At 31.9% G+C, this 15,898-nt stretch overlaps 1 protein-coding gene and 1 long non-coding RNA gene across 2 annotated transcripts in view; one reads left to right on the top strand and one right to left on the bottom strand.

Annotated features, from left to right (window-relative positions):
* Positions 1–1,985, top strand: part of LOC117171291 — a 3,561-nt gene extending 1,576 nt beyond the window's left edge. Inside the window, exons 3-4 of the long non-coding RNA XR_004466859.1 lie at positions 242–507; positions 681–1,985. This is a non-coding gene — a long non-coding RNA (uncharacterized LOC117171291). The remainder of the gene's footprint in view (positions 1–241; positions 508–680) is intronic.
* Positions 1–15,898, bottom strand: part of LOC117179542 — a 95,327-nt gene that overhangs the window by 34,047 nt on the left and 45,382 nt on the right. The gene's annotated exons all lie outside the window — the stretch shown is intronic.

Genomic DNA, 15,898 nt, shown 5'->3' with positions numbered 1-15,898 from the left:
GAGGGAGCTCTTCTTAATATTTTGACACCAAAATCATGTCGATACACCTTACCGACTGCGAGTAAAGCCACCCACGCTTTAACTTGACAGACTGTATTGCACAACGATTTAAAATGTTCACCTGCATTCAGCAGTGGTTAAAATTTGAATTTAAATTTTATTCTATTTATTCATGGCTACTTGGCTCACGGTGACAGTATTGAAACCACAACCAATTTTTTTCTCATTGGCTATTCAACAGCATGTGGGATAATTCAAGAAGTTTTCCCTCTCATTTGGGAAATTCTTTTACCAGTATATTTGAAACAGAAAACACAACAAGAATGGAAACTAACTGCCCAAGGATTTTGCGTGAGGTGGAATTTTCCCAACTGTATTGGGGATATGGACGGCAAAGAGATACGGATTTAGGCACTACCAAATTCCGGGAGCCTATTCTATTGTTATAAAAATTTTTACAGTTTTAAGCTATTGGCAGCGTGCGATGCTTACTACAGATTCTCGTGGGTAAATATTGATGATTACGGTAATGAAACTTAAACATTTTATAATAATACACATTTTTTCAAGAATAAAATGCTACACACTTTTACTAATTTAACGTTATATTGTCACATTCAATTCTTTTATATCGACTCTATCCTTGAAGAAAAGTAATGGCTGATAATGCTAAATTACAGGTTCTGTAAAAGACGTTTCGGCCTTCCAGAATACAGAATTTTATAGGGCAATGGAGAGAGAAGAAGCTGATCTTCCAGCACCTGCTCGTTTGCCACGATCAGCAATGGTGTTGCCACACTTTTTCGTCGTCGACGAAATCTTCCTAGTGAAACCTTAAGATGCTTTCAGCATCCTCACTGGAAGATGGCGAATTTTGCACAGAGCGTTGTCATTCAATCTAAATCAATCGGTAGCAACTGTGCAGGCATTGATTTGCCTTCACAATTTCATCCTCGGTGATGAACTGTCCCGCAAAGATGTAGATCAACACTATCTTCGCCCACTCCGCTATGCACATCTCAACCTCAGAGATGTTCCACTTCCAGCAAGGCAAGAAGAAAACGTTCCTGTAGGAAACGAGGAGGAAATAATTGCACCTCGTGTCATCCAGCAACGTGAAATGCTAAGTGATTATTTTGTATCGGAGGCTGGCGCCCTTCCTCAGAAAAATTATTTATTAAAACGGAAGTCACATTTCTATCAACGCAATGAATAGATTTTTGTTTCTTGTGACAGGTTGTCTAGCTACTTTGAAATCTTGGAATTCTCCTTCAATTTTTTATGAGAACCTTAATTTTAATAGTTTTATTCCTTTCTTATAATATTTTCGTAATTTCAAAAGAGACTTCACAAAGATTTCAAAATGCCTTAAAAGATTCTAGAACCGTTGAAAGGATTAAAAGATCTTACAAAGGTCTAAAAAAGATTTCAAAAGACTTCACAAACATTTTGGAAAGATTTCCAAAAGATATTACAAGGTTTCAAGCAATTAAAAAGATCCCTCAAAGATTTAACAAGGATTGCTAATCACTTAAAACATTTCAGAAAGATTTTAAAAGCTTTCAAACGATTTTAGAAGATTTCAAAGAATCTTTTTAAATCTCCTACGACTTGAAGGATTTCCAAGATTTTATGAAGAGTGAAAAGATTCTACAAAGGCATGCATAACAAATTTCAAAGATTACACTTTTATTTTTAAAGACTCCTAAACGATTATAGAATGATTGAAAAATTTTAGAATGATTTAAGACATTGAAAACGATTTTCGAAAATTTAAGAGATATTTAACAAAGATCTGAAAAGACTGCCAAGTTTTCAAAGATTTCTAAAATGCCACAAAGAGTTAAAAAGAACTCACAATGGTGGGTATATCTGATGTCAAAGATTCCACATATTTCAAACGATTTCGAAGGTTTGAAACCATTTCAAATAACGAACAGAAAATTTTCACAAAGATGTCAAACATTTGAAAGATTTTAAAAGGCTTGAAAAGAATTCAATATTATTTACCTAAAAATTGTGAATACTTGGTTTTAGTAAACTTTGTAATAACATACAATAGTAAAAAAAATTTTCACCCATGACAAATACAATGCCTCATTTTTTCACATATATAGGATGGTTATTTCATTATTTGATTTTGCAACAAAATTAAACCTGAAAAACGTCATTTATCTACCTGCAAGACCGGCAAATGTCATTAAATTTTCTTCCACAGAATCGCTGGACACCCTTTGAAGTAATTATTTGTTCATCAATGGAGTTTCATAATAATCCCAGAAGAAATCACTGATTGCAAAATTGGATTCAAAAGTCAAACATTTCGATCTGATTCGAAAATGATAAAAGAAAATGACAAAATGTATATTCGATTAGAGCTTTCTGATTTACAATGCCTGAATGAGAGTTGGCAGATTAAAGTAGTTTCAATTTTAGAGATCGATTCAACATATTTGATTCATTGATTTTTATAAACCTTGGTATTAGGGCCACCTTGCTGAAAATTAATTCTGGCCTAAATGAAAATAATCTGAAGGACCTGGGCTCATATCCCAGCGGAGCTAGAGAGCGTTTATTTCACAATCTTAAAAATTAATCAATATTTTAATAATATTGATTACGACCAAGTAGACAAACAAAATTAACATCTTGAACTGTGAAAATAATGAAAGTTCGAATTTAAAGATGGTTTCCAATTTTTTGGTAAATTTTAGAAAATAATATTCATAAAATTATTATTTTTATACCATAGTTGTTGATTTCTTACGTTTAGTGAATTTTTGTTTCGTTCAATTTCTTTTCCCAATTCCGATTTTGAAAAATATATTATTGAATTTTTTATTTATTATTTAGGCGTTTTATTTATTCTACTTATTGTTGATACTGAATGACATAGAATTTATTAATCAATAATACTTTTCTTAAAAATGTAAGTCTTAATTACATTTCTGCTACCAGATTTATTCGACTCGACTGGAAATTTCCATCTTTTGTATACACTCTTACCTAAAGAATATTTAAATAAAGATGCAATTCTTGTACACTTTAGTACATAAAAATGAAGTATTTTCTTCAATTTATAAACAATAAATACAGACATTTTGTTTATTAGTAGCATTATTTTTTTAATGTATGTTCTACGACGATAAGTATTAGGCAGAGAAGTCAAATTATTTATAAAAACTCTACTATACATTTTTGACTTCAATGAAGACGAGTACAGAGTATTTGATGGTACATTAATCAATTCTCTTCATTTCAATTGTAAGATTTAACAAGATGACTCCTGAAATAATTGAAAGCTAAAAAAATGTGGTATAAAATTAGCTCAGGATGAAAATAATTTTTCGTTTTTATAAGATATTGCAAAAATAGTTTAGTTTTCAATGTCATCTTCAATTCTATACAACTTTCGGAGTAATCAATATTTTAATATTCTTGGGCTCATTTTGAAGGTAAGCTTGTCCAAAATAACACAAAATTCTAGGGATCTATATGCAATTTTTTCTCGGCAGATGCAACAAGTTGAAGTTGTAGCCAAAAATATTTCTAAAATGTCAGTATGTTTGATAATAAGAATTTTTTTTTGGTCAAACATATCAAATGTTTCATCATGAAGTTTCTATGAAGATGTTGTGTTTCTACAAAAGCTTGTCTTGGAAATGAGCCCAAGCGCTTTAAAATTTGAGAAAACATTTTAATTTGAATATATTTGCAATATCTTCTTATAAGAAGAACCAAATAGTTTTATTGCGGGCTCATTTTATACCGAATTTCAAGAGCTTTTAGTCTGTTCAATAGTCTCATTTTTAACTCAGACCTATGGAAAATAAAGAGAATTTAAGCAATCATGAAATAACAGGCTAGAACCACAATTGTTACTGGTAATGTAAGAGACCAAAGAACAATTCGCAAACACAATAAATACGATTTTAAATATTGAAAAACATAGAATGGATTCTGAATAATGAAAAGAATGTAGACATCACCAAAAAATGATGGTTCCCTAATTGTGAATGGTAGTGCTAGAAGCGAAAAAAAGAATTCACGAACACAATAAATCCGTTTTTAATGTCAAAAAACATACAAAGGGTTCCGAACAAAAAAGATTTTCTATTTTTTAAAAACGTTAAAAAAATTGTTTCTCTTTTTTTTACAATTGAGTATTCTAATATTACGTTACACTCGGTCGGTAACGTCAAACCCTATAAAGCAATACCACTTTGTACCACTATCGTGATATAGGTTTTCTTTTAAGTGATTTTAAGTAGTTTTATATCAGGGAGATACATCAAAGAGATTTGAAACAATTTTAAAAGACTTAAAGTGATCTTCGGAAATCTCAAGAGATTTTGAATGATTTCAAAGAATTTACAGGGAATTTAAAGGAATGCAGAAAAATTGAAGATAAGAATTTAAAGCAGTTTAAGTGATTTTAAATAATGTAAAGTGAGTTACTGTAAATTTATTCAAAAATATAAAAATGAAATTCAAGAGATTTTAAGGGATCCAAAAAATTTAAGAGGAGTTGAAGGATTTTCAAGAAATCTTACAGGATTTTAAAAAATTTAAGTGATTTTAAGGAATAACTTAAGGGACTTGGCGGGATTTTAAAGTTTCCTTTTAAATTATTTTAAAATAATCCAAAAAGGTTTACGGGTATACAAGAGATTTTCAAGGATTTTAAGAAAATGTTTCGAGATACTCTCAAAGATTTTAAATGATTAAAAAGAATTTGAAGGGATTTCAAAAAGAAAATTCTGAGAAATTTAACAATTTTCAAGGAATCTTACAGGTTTTCTAAGGAGGATCACAATCTTTGATCATTTTTTTTCTTTGTACTTTTCCAGGTGCAAAAATAATCGATTGACATCTTTGAAACACATACTTTAATGCACTACCAAAATTCACAAATTTTGACCGCTACCTATCAAAACAATGCAATCTAACCTCAAGTATGACAAATTATATTTCTGCTTGATGAATTGTCCAAATCGCACACTTCTCAGATTGCCAAGAATAATTAAAGAACTGGCTTTTCTATGTAAAAAAAAGCCATATAACGATTTTTCATTTCATGTCGTCTACAAAAATTAATTTTAGTCAAACTGCTATGTAATAAATGCTTTGTAGTTCACCAAGTGGTAAAGCCTCATAGAATTTGACGTTACCGACCGAATGTGACTTAATGTTAGAATACTGAATAGGAAAGACATGAAACTTTAGCCTATTTTATAATACAGTTGACACTATCAATAAGGCCGCTTCTCCTCATTCTTGCGCAGATACGCTTCCCTCACTCTCACGCTGACTTCGAAATACCAGTCAGCTATTTTAAGAGTTTTTTTATTACTGAAATAAATCCAATATCTGTAAAAGTTAATATTGAAAAATAATTCATATATTTGGAAAATATGAAAAATACTTACTAAAAACCATAAAAATTGCGATTTCTGCGGCGGCACTATTCGTAGCGGCTGACTAGAATTTCGAAGTCAGCGTGAAAGGGGGGACAGCGTCTCGATGAACTCGAGGAAGTGTCAGGGGAAAAGGTCTTACTCATAGCGGCTTTATTGATACTTTCGACTGCATTAGTGACTTATTTACTTTGAAACGATTTTAAATAGAATGTTTCTATTATGTCAAGCAAAACCAGATAAATATCCTCCTGTTCCTTAATGTCCAGAGCCAGCCAAAGTCTCTGCAATAGGTGGAAAAAACATTCTGGTTTTCAATTGGTAAGGAATTCTCTTTTTCCGGAGAGCAGTTTTTGCTTTCCAGCTGCGATTTTAATATTTGTTTCTTTAGTTTAAAGAGATCAGTTGCTTTTTTACTAGCTTTACTTATACTGTTGGAAGCCCTAATTAAGGTTTCTTCCACGGCATTGAATTTCTTCTTATGTTTCTTCTCCTTCTCCTTCGAGTTTTCTTTTTTATTGTGTGCCGGTATTAGTATTGTCGCAATATTGCGTAAGTCCAAACGCCTTCTGTTTTGTGCTTCTATAGATCCGACAGAAAATGGCGATTCTACGCTTGGATTCAGCCGGTCAGTGCGTTAAGTACCATATCTAGTGAACTCATTATTTGTGGAACTTGTCAATTGATCAGGTTCCATTGAAATCCTTCGTACTTTAAAAGGCCTATCGACGTCATTTTCCGCAGGTCAAGCTTGGAGAGTCTTTCCTTGCGCAGACATCGAGGAGGAAGTACCACCTTGCGATGTTGAATAAGTGCGAGTATTCATAGGCTGTGGTACGGATTGTGATTCTGTGAATGGTGAATGTAAATTTTGTTCGATGTGTTTATATAGTTCATCTAATTCGAACGTTGTTTTAGTAGATGAAATACGTTCAATCTCTCCTGTAATTTCCCATTTATTTAAATCTAATGGCCTCTTTGTAACTACGAGACGTTCTACTGGTAATGGCAAGATGTTGGAATGCCGATGAAGATACCTCAGAAGGCGCTTTTTGCCCTTGAATGTTGAGCGAATCATTGAAGTCATAGATGACTACCGAATTTGAGTCAATGGAAGATGGCAGTGTAGAACCTTAAGTGTTTTGGCTCTTGTGATGTTTCTACAGGCTGCGCGATTTTTTCATTGAGCGAAGTCAAAATGAACTCAGAGTAGTGACAGGATTCGTCGATAGATGATTCCTGTGCTGGAGAATGATTATCCGCGGTATTTTGCCTGAACTTGAAAGTCAGAATCTCTGAAAAAGAGAGCAAAAGATCGATAAGCTAACTAGACGACCTAGTAAGAAAGGACAAGCTTGTTACTGCCCGTGTAGAAATCGACAAGTTACTTCCAGTTTCCACGCTTGAGCCACACGAGAGGCCCTCAGCCTGGTTCTAGCTTGCATTTCCTAGTAGCTCGAGTTTGAACCCGATTAGATAGCAGTGCTCCCAATTTTGGTATCCTTTCGCACTACAATTGCGTAGCGTCGACAATAAGATTGGCTACAGTTGCGCACTTATTTAAAATAAATGAATGTGCAAATTCATTTTTTAGAACAAAAAATAACTGTAAAGTACATTGACATATGAAGAATTATTTTTAATTTGTATTTTTAATCAATTAAGTATTCTTATCTTTAGATTTAAAATTGATGATTTATTTTTAAAGAGTATAATGAAATCATTATTTTAACATTCACTTTAAATGTTTATTTGTAATGAAAGTATTATTTTTAATATCTTGACAGTTATTTTTTGTTGTAAACAATTTATTTACACATATTATTTAGAATAAGCGCGTTATCCATGACATTTTTATGATTAGCTTAAATAGTTCTTCGATATTTTAAACATGCAAAGAGAGGGACGTGTATGAAAACAACATGGTGGATAGTGCTAATGAAGTTTTCCTTTTAAATTTCCACGGCAAATGCTTCCGTGGTTGACCCTCGATGATCAATTCTTTTTTCAATTTGACGTTCTTTATGAAAACCTTCTAAAAATTCCATCAAGTTTATATTGAAATAAGAGTAAGAACGTGTGTGATACGCATAAAATGGATGGTTTCAGATTTGAAAAATTTTGTATAATGTAAAAACCTTCCTAAAAATAAAATGGTGCGGAATAGATAATAAGCTAGAGTCAAGTTAGGGGCAGGCTCGGCGATCTAGTCTGGCCATGAAGTTTGGCCCTGGCCACCCTGTATTTTCTGGTGGAAATGCTTGAAACGAGTGATTGTTTGAAGTGCTTGCGTTGTATTCTGGGCTTGACCAGTGCGATTGTACATTTCGGCTCCTGTAATAAACATAGGTCAGGAACATAGCCTGGATCAGAGATCAGGAGCAAAGAGCGGGGAGAAAGAGAAACTGAAGAATTAAACTACTTAATAACTAATAGAATAAAAGCAATAAAGAATGAGTGAACGTTCCAATATCACGAAAAATATTTTAATAAAAAAAGAATCCGTAAGTTAGGAAATAATGTTTGTTTCGTAAAAACAAAATGATAGAGTATTTATTTGGTTCATGTAGAAGAAACTTTAAGTTGGACATAGTCAAGTTTTTGCAAAATCAGGATGGCCGTTTTGATGAAGGAAAAACATTTCCGGTGATTTCACGGTTTTCTACCTGTTCCCAAAAATTTGTGACGGTCATTGAATTTTAAATTGGAACTCTCGAAGCTAAACATTATTTCGCTTCAATTTATAAAAATTAGGCTTGAAATTAAAATGTGAAAAGTGCAACTCTTTTGAATTTCGAACTTTTAATAACAAAGCTTAAAAATTTGGTAATTCAAACGCTCAGTAATTGACACCTATAAAACGTAAGCTTTTAATACTTTCCAATTAAACATACTTAAATTCAATGTTGTTAAGCTGTAAAACGAAAAATTAAATTTTCTTATAAATTGTACAGTTCAAAGATTGAAAAAAATATAAGTGCACGCTATCACTTTCAATGTCCTACATTGAAAAACGAAGTGACAAATGTGTAAATTTTCAAAATTATATCATTTAAAAAAATTTTAGGTTGTAAACATCGAAAATTTAAAGGTTACCAATTGTTTTCAATGAAGATTTTTTAAATTAGAAATTTAATTATTTTCATTTTAAGCTGTTACAAATTGAAATTGTGGATTCCATAAAGTCCTTAGTGCTCGGACTCGCTCTCTCATTAACACCGTGCATTGCCAAAACGCCGAAAAATGCTCGAAAATGACAAAATTGGAAAATTTACTGTGCAACAATCTGAAAATGTGCGGCTCGACGAGCTGCACAACTTTTACTCTTATTTTTTTTATCAAATCGGTAGTTTTTTTTACAAAAACTAAAAATCATCCGTTTTAATTGTACCGAAATCAATAACTTTTAAAAATAAATTTGCGAAATTTCGACTTCTGCTTGATAATGCTAATTTTATTTAAAAAATATATTTCTCCCGATATTTGAAACATGAAAATTATTGCAAAATAATATGAAATTATTGAAACTCAACATTTTTCTTCAAAATAACTTACAGAATACGAATGCAATATTGTTTTTAACAAATCATCCCATGAGACTCTTTTATAGGGTTCTAATATAACCCCACAAGTGAAAAAACGGATTTTGCGATTTTTTGCTTTAACTATATTTTTTTACGATTTTAAATGCAAATTCTTGTGAAAATATGTAATACTACTTCACACTCGTCAGTAGGTGCTTGTATGAATTGTTAAACCAATTTATTATTATTTCGAATAATATTTAATTTGAATAATGCTAGGAATTTGCGTTTTTTTTAAATTTTCAACTTTTTGTCCAACTTTCAATTAAATTAAAGAGGAAAAGTTGAAAAATTAATTGTTTTTTTATTTTGCATTATTGTTAACGATAATCCATTTAAACAATACTACAAAATTGCGGTTTTTTATTCAATTTCCAACTTTTTTCACTTACTGGACATGCCGTGAAGTCTTAACATTTTATTTTTTAATTTTGCCAGGAATGATCATATAACTTTTAAAGTAAATGAATAAATAAAATAAACAAATAAATGTTTATTTACCTGTAGAAGGCAGAGGAATGTTGAGCATTTGAGAAAAAACAGCAAATTTCTTGCACTGATGTAAGAGAAAATAGTTATAAACAATAATAAATTAATTCTAAAACTATTTGTGTTGAACGTGAGTTAATTATTACCGTACAACGTGAAAAATACACAAAAAGTTGAAAATTTCACACGAAACCCGCAACTACCTTGCATCAATATCGGAGAAAATAGTTCAGGAAAAAAAATATTTTGAATCGGTCGAGGTTTACTATTACGAAAAAAACCTAGATCATTCCCTCGAGCAGAAGCCGAGTTTCTGCGAGTTTAGTTTCAAAAGTAATTTAATTCGGTACAATGAAAATTTCCTGTTTTTAATTTTTAGTAAAAAAAAACGAATCAATTTCAGAAACAAAATTCTGAATAAGAGTTGTACGGCTCGTCGAGCCACACATTTTAAAATTTTTTGGGCGTTGAATTTTCCAAGTTAGTCATTTTCTGAAATTTTACCCCGTTTCGGCAACGCACGGGGTACTGGGATAATGAGTCCGAGCCCAAGGGATGTTCTAGAATCCATAAACTCCATTAAGAACACAGCCACACAAAAAAAAAGTATGCGGCTCTGGTAACAAGATACACGTATTCCTATGGATTTTGGGGTGTTGAATTCAAATTCGGTATCCAAAATCACCCATCACGCCATGGTTGAGCCATAACCTCAAAAAATGGCGAAAAATCATGCATTGAGGCAAATAAATTTCAAAATAATGCCAGTGATGCAAATTTTCACTTCAAGAACATGTCGACAACTGTGAAGGATCAACCCTTGCCTGATATCATCTTACTTAACATAACTTTACCCAACAGAACCTGACCTCACCTAACCTGAATTAACAGAAATTTATTGAACTACACGTAAAGCTCTGGAAGCATATTTTCCCAGTAGCAAATGTGTGCTACATCGAATGGGTCAACTCGAGCCTAACCTAGAAGTAAATCTAACCTAGCCTAACCGAACCTAACCTAACCTCACGAAACACAATTAAACTCATTGTGTTGTCCCGCTGCAATTGCGGCACCGTTTCATTCAGCTTTGGCTTAACCTACATAGAGTTTTAACCCATCCTAATCTAAAAAAACCTAACCTAACCTAACCTGGCTGAATGAAATTCAACCACACGTGTAGCTATGTAAGCGTACGGTTCTCAGTCTTAAATGTGTGCTATATTTAATAGGTTAACTCTATCTTAACCTACAAATGAATCTAACTTAACAGAACCTAACGAAATTTTGCTTAACGCAACACAACTTACCTTAAGTGTTCCCGTTGTAACACAATAAAATTCATTTTATTGTACTACAGGTGGTTAAAAATTTAGACGCACATTACTCTTTTGAAGAAACTTAGAACTACAAGTAGAATTGACCCCATTTCAATTAGCCTGACAATGTTTGTATCAATTAAAATGTAGAACTGTAACTTAAACATGAAAATGAATAAGAGTTTTATTCAAAAATTTTTTCTCTCTGCTTTTCTTAGACTTAAGGGATATATTTATACTATCTTTCGTGTTTACATTTTATCTTGCTTTTTATTTAATTAAATTGATTTATAGACCTACTTCATTCTATTTTCTGCCTGCTATAACGTGTCCTTTTTTTCGAAGGAACGATGCAAAGGGTTACGCTTACGTTTAAGACCTACATTTGTTTCCCTTTTCAACATCCAGAAAAAATCAGCCATCATGACCTCGTCCCATCTACCCTGATATCGTTGTTCCATCACTTTTATGTCTCGATGAAAACGTTCCCCTTGTCTTTCGCTGAAATCACCAACATTTTCTGGGAACTTATCCAGGTGGGAATCTAGAAAGTAAGGTTTTAAATTCATCAAGCAGCATAACTTTGTGTAGTTTCTTATCATTTTCGCAACAATATTCTCGTAGTCTTGACTTTTTTTGTTACGGAGGAAATTTGCGTTTACTGCTTTAAAACTTTCCCAAGCGTCAATTTCAATTTTCGTCATGTAGCTCACGAAATTAGTATCTCTTGTCAATATTCGAATCTGTTTTCCATCAAAGACTCCTTTTTTCAATTTAGCGTCTGAAACATAAGGGAATTTAAGGGATATATACTTATAGCATTGTCCATCAACGAGGCTTTAGTTGATGATATTATGAGAACCAGGTTTGAATGAATCTCTTAAAGGTCAGTGTTTTTTGCTGTAATGATAGGCTCGATCTCTGCTATTCCACAGGCATATAAAGTATGGCTTTCTCGTGAAACCCGATTGTGGGCCTAATATCATTGTTATGATTTTGAGAACACCACATATTTGCCATTTGTGATTCGTGTAATTATATTTTTCAACAAGCATTTTAACATTTTTATATTCTTCTTTGATGGCCGTTGAGTGAGCTATAGGGATAGGAGCGTAAGTATTCGTGTTATGCAGTAAAACAGCTTTAATGCTGCGTTTTGACGAATTCATGAAAAGTCGCCATTCTTCGTCTCTGTACACATTTTCCTTCAAGTGGTTCATTAGTCCGTTAACGTCAGTGCAGTACACTAAAGACGCCTCTTCGTCTTCAACGAAAAACTTTCTGAATTCTTTGTACCTGTCGCGATAGAATGAAACTTTTGTCTTTGGTTCTAGAAGATTTCTTATTTTTAGAAGTGATGCAGCAAATTTAGCGCCATCTTTCGGTAATCCAAGATTTCTAATAAAATCATTCAGTTCTAGTTGCGACATTAATAACAGAACCTTCAATTTCATTATATGCACGCCATATTCGTTCTCTTTTTCGTCATTTTCATCAGAATCATCAGAACTATTTTCTGTTCGATCACTGGTTTCACTACCGTCTCCATGACATTGACTTTCAACTTCCATTCTATCATCTTCTAATGCGCTAAAATCAGTCTGGCTTGCATTTTTATTGATTTAAATTGCTCTTGTGAGTGTGCATACATTAATGTACGAAATGTTATTTTTATTTTTGGCATTGAACCCTTTGACGGAGCTATTCTTGCAGGCATGCGATTGAGAAATGCTCGCGGGTTTTTTCCTTGTAGCATGAGACTCTACACCAACCAAGTGATCCATTGATGAAGAGCTACGGTTGCATGATGACGACGTCGGAGAGCCCGCTTTCCTGTCCTGACCAGACGCCGATACTGGGGTTTTTCCCTGCATCGTAATACATGTTTTACCTGTGTCTGCCATGACGGCATAGCAACAAGCGGTTACGAAACTCCAGACATTTACTGCTATTAATGTCAAAATATGGAAGCACGCAAGAAAAGGGTTGCCATCGTAATCGGTTAGGTTAGGTCAGGTTTTGTTAGGTTAGGATAGGTTAAACCTCTAATGTAGGTTAAGCCGAAGCTAAATGAAACGGTACCGCAAACACAACGGGACAACACAATCAGTTTAATTGTGTTTTGTGAGGTTAGGTTAGGTTAGGCTAGGTTAGATTTCTTTCTAGGTTAGGCTCGAGTTGATCTATTCGATGAAGCACACATTTGCTACTGGGAAAATATGCTTCCAGAGCTTTACGTGTAGTTCAATAAATTTCTGTTAATTCAGGTTAGGTGAGGTCAGGTTCTGTTAGGTAAAGTTATGTTAAATAAGTTGATATCAGGCAAGGGTTGATCCTTCACAGTTGTCGACATGTTTTTGAAGTGAAAATTTGCATCACTGGAATTATTTTGAAATTTATTTGCCTCAGTGCATGGTTTTTCGTCATTTTTTGAGGTTATGGCTCAACCATGACGTGATGGGTGATTTTTGATACCGAATTTGAATTGAGCACCCCAAAATCCATAGGAATACGTGTGTCTTGTTACCATATCCGCGCACTTTTTTTTGTGTGTGGCTGTGTAATTGTCAAAGTGATACTTATATAAGAAAATTTTTTTTCAAATAATTTTAAATATTATCTTCTAATTATTTTATTAAAATAAAATATCACTTACAGTTGCCAAAGGCATTTTAAAAATATTTTCTTTAAATCTGAAAAAGTTTCAAAATCTTTAAAAAGCTTGAAAAATTTTATTTCGAAAGCTTCAAAAATGAACATTTCAGTTGACATCTTTTGGAATCTTTTCAAATTTGAAATTATTTGAAATGTTTTAAAAACTCCAAATATCTTTAACAATTATTAGAAATTTTCTTACAATTTTTAATAAATTCTGCAAGATTAAACAAATTGCCTTAAATTTTCCAGATTATTTTTTTATGATTTAGAAAACCTTTTGAAATGCTTATAAATATTATTCGTGAATTTATTTTATTTTCAACCGTTCAAAATGCTTAAAAATTTTCTCAATTTTGTCTCTTAAGATCTTCTGAAACCTTTTTAACTTTTAAATTATTTTGAAGCTTTTCGAACCTTATACACATCTCTTCAGTTTGTCCCACTTTTTGTCTAAATTTATAATTTTTCAATTCATATTTATTCATCAAAGTATAATCTCCCTTAGAAATAATGTTAAATATTCTGTTAAAATTAATTTTAAAAAATATAGAATAATGATTAATTTACCCAGGAATCTTAAGACACTTTTTGATTATCTTCAAACATTTCCAAAACTTAAAAAAGCGTACAATTTTTATTTCCTTCTCTTTTAAAAGCTGTATTTTGTTTGAAAACTTTTGACATTTTTCCAAATTTTAAATGTCCCGTTAGTTAGGTCCGCAAACCTTTTTTCGAAAAAATGACAGTTGTGCTGAGTTTTGTTAGACTTGTGCTCACTTGTGCCCTCAACTGTTTTTTGAAAAAACAAAAATTACGAGAACAATTTATGAAAAACGTTTTTTTTGGTAAATCCGCACCTTCTTACTGAAGCAAAAAAAAGTTTGTGCTAGGCGGCTCGAAGTATACACAAATGGGAAACGGAAAAAAACATAGACCCACAAATAATTAAATTTTTAAAATTTTCGAAATTTCTTTACTTTTTAATTTTCTTTGTAGTTTTACATTTTCTGTTGTAATATGAGAACTGTACATCTCACGTCATTTTGCCAGAGAGAATAAAGACTGCAAATGTCAAGCATAACTCAGCACAAATTTTATTTTTTCGAAATTTTACTAATTTTTTATCTTTTATGTTTCTTTAGTTTTACATTTTGAGTTTTAATGTTAGAACTGTTGATCTCGCGTAATTTTGTGATGAGAAATAAAGAAGAATTTGTCGAGCACAATTCAGCAGAAGTTTTATTTCTTCAAAATTTGACTATTTTTTTATCTTTTATGCTTTTTCAGTTTTGCATTTTGAGTGTCATATGAGAATTGTCGATCTCTCGTAATTTTTTCGGAAGGAAAAAAGACTGCATTTGTCTAGCACAACTCAGCAGAACTTTTAGTTATACCAAAATTTTACAAATAGTAAAAATTTCTTTCAACGATTACGTTTTTGGAATTTTTCTTTCCTAGACAACATTGTGTATACCTTGACGCATCTAGTAAACCTTTCTTTTTGCCCTAGTAAGGAGTTTGCGGATCTAGCAAAAAAAAAACATTTTTCAAAAATTGTGCCAATAATTTTTGATTTTTCAAAAAACTTCCAGGACATCTTTTGTCAAAAAATTTCAAACGCTTATAATTTTCTATTATTTAATCTTCTAATCCGAATTTTAAAATTCTATTAATCATTATTAAAAATGTTGAAAAATTAACTAAGCCTTTCAAACAAAGTTATTTTAAATTACATGATATATAATTTTATATTAAATTTGCCATATTTCAAGGCACTGGATACATTTTTCCTTTAAAAATTAGTAAATCCGCGGTCAAAAATTCTATTCAATGTTATTTTCCGGTTTTTCCGTTCAGCGATCAACCCGAAAATGTGTGCACATGACTTAATAAAAAAGCTTGTTTTTTGGAAAATTTTTAAACTTTTTCAATTAGGCAGAATTTTTTAAAATTTATAATTTTGTATTATTGTCCATCAGAAAAAACTGCGCAAATAACAAATTTTTGATAAACAAATTATAATATACCGTCTTTTCGAAAATAGTGTGTAATTGTTTTACTATAGGATATCAGGAAGTGAGGCAGGAATTTATTAAAAAATAATATCACATCATGCGAATTATTAAAAAATATTAAAGACTCTTTAAAGGGTGTTTTTTTAATTTTCAGTGGTGATTCTGTTAAATAAAGTGAATCATAATTGTGAAATATTGAAGACTCTTTAAAGGGTGCTTTTTAAATTTTCAATAGTTATTCTGCTAAATAAAGCGTATTATAATTGTGAATTATGATACCGATATATTTCAAAAACATATAAGTATCTTATGAGTTGCTCCTACCAGGTGTATACATATGAAACCGGTATTGCCATCTAGCGGCCAGTAGGCACACTTGTAGGCACTGTCGGAACTTACCATTTGTGCTAATTGGCGTA

Source organism: Belonocnema kinseyi, chromosome 1 (assembly GCF_010883055.1).
Source record: "Belonocnema kinseyi isolate 2016_QV_RU_SX_M_011 chromosome 1, B_treatae_v1, whole genome shotgun sequence".
In the NCBI taxonomy this organism is placed as follows: domain Eukaryota; kingdom Metazoa; phylum Arthropoda; class Insecta; order Hymenoptera; family Cynipidae; genus Belonocnema; species Belonocnema kinseyi.
This window is presented reverse-complemented; position numbering and strand designations above follow the sequence as displayed.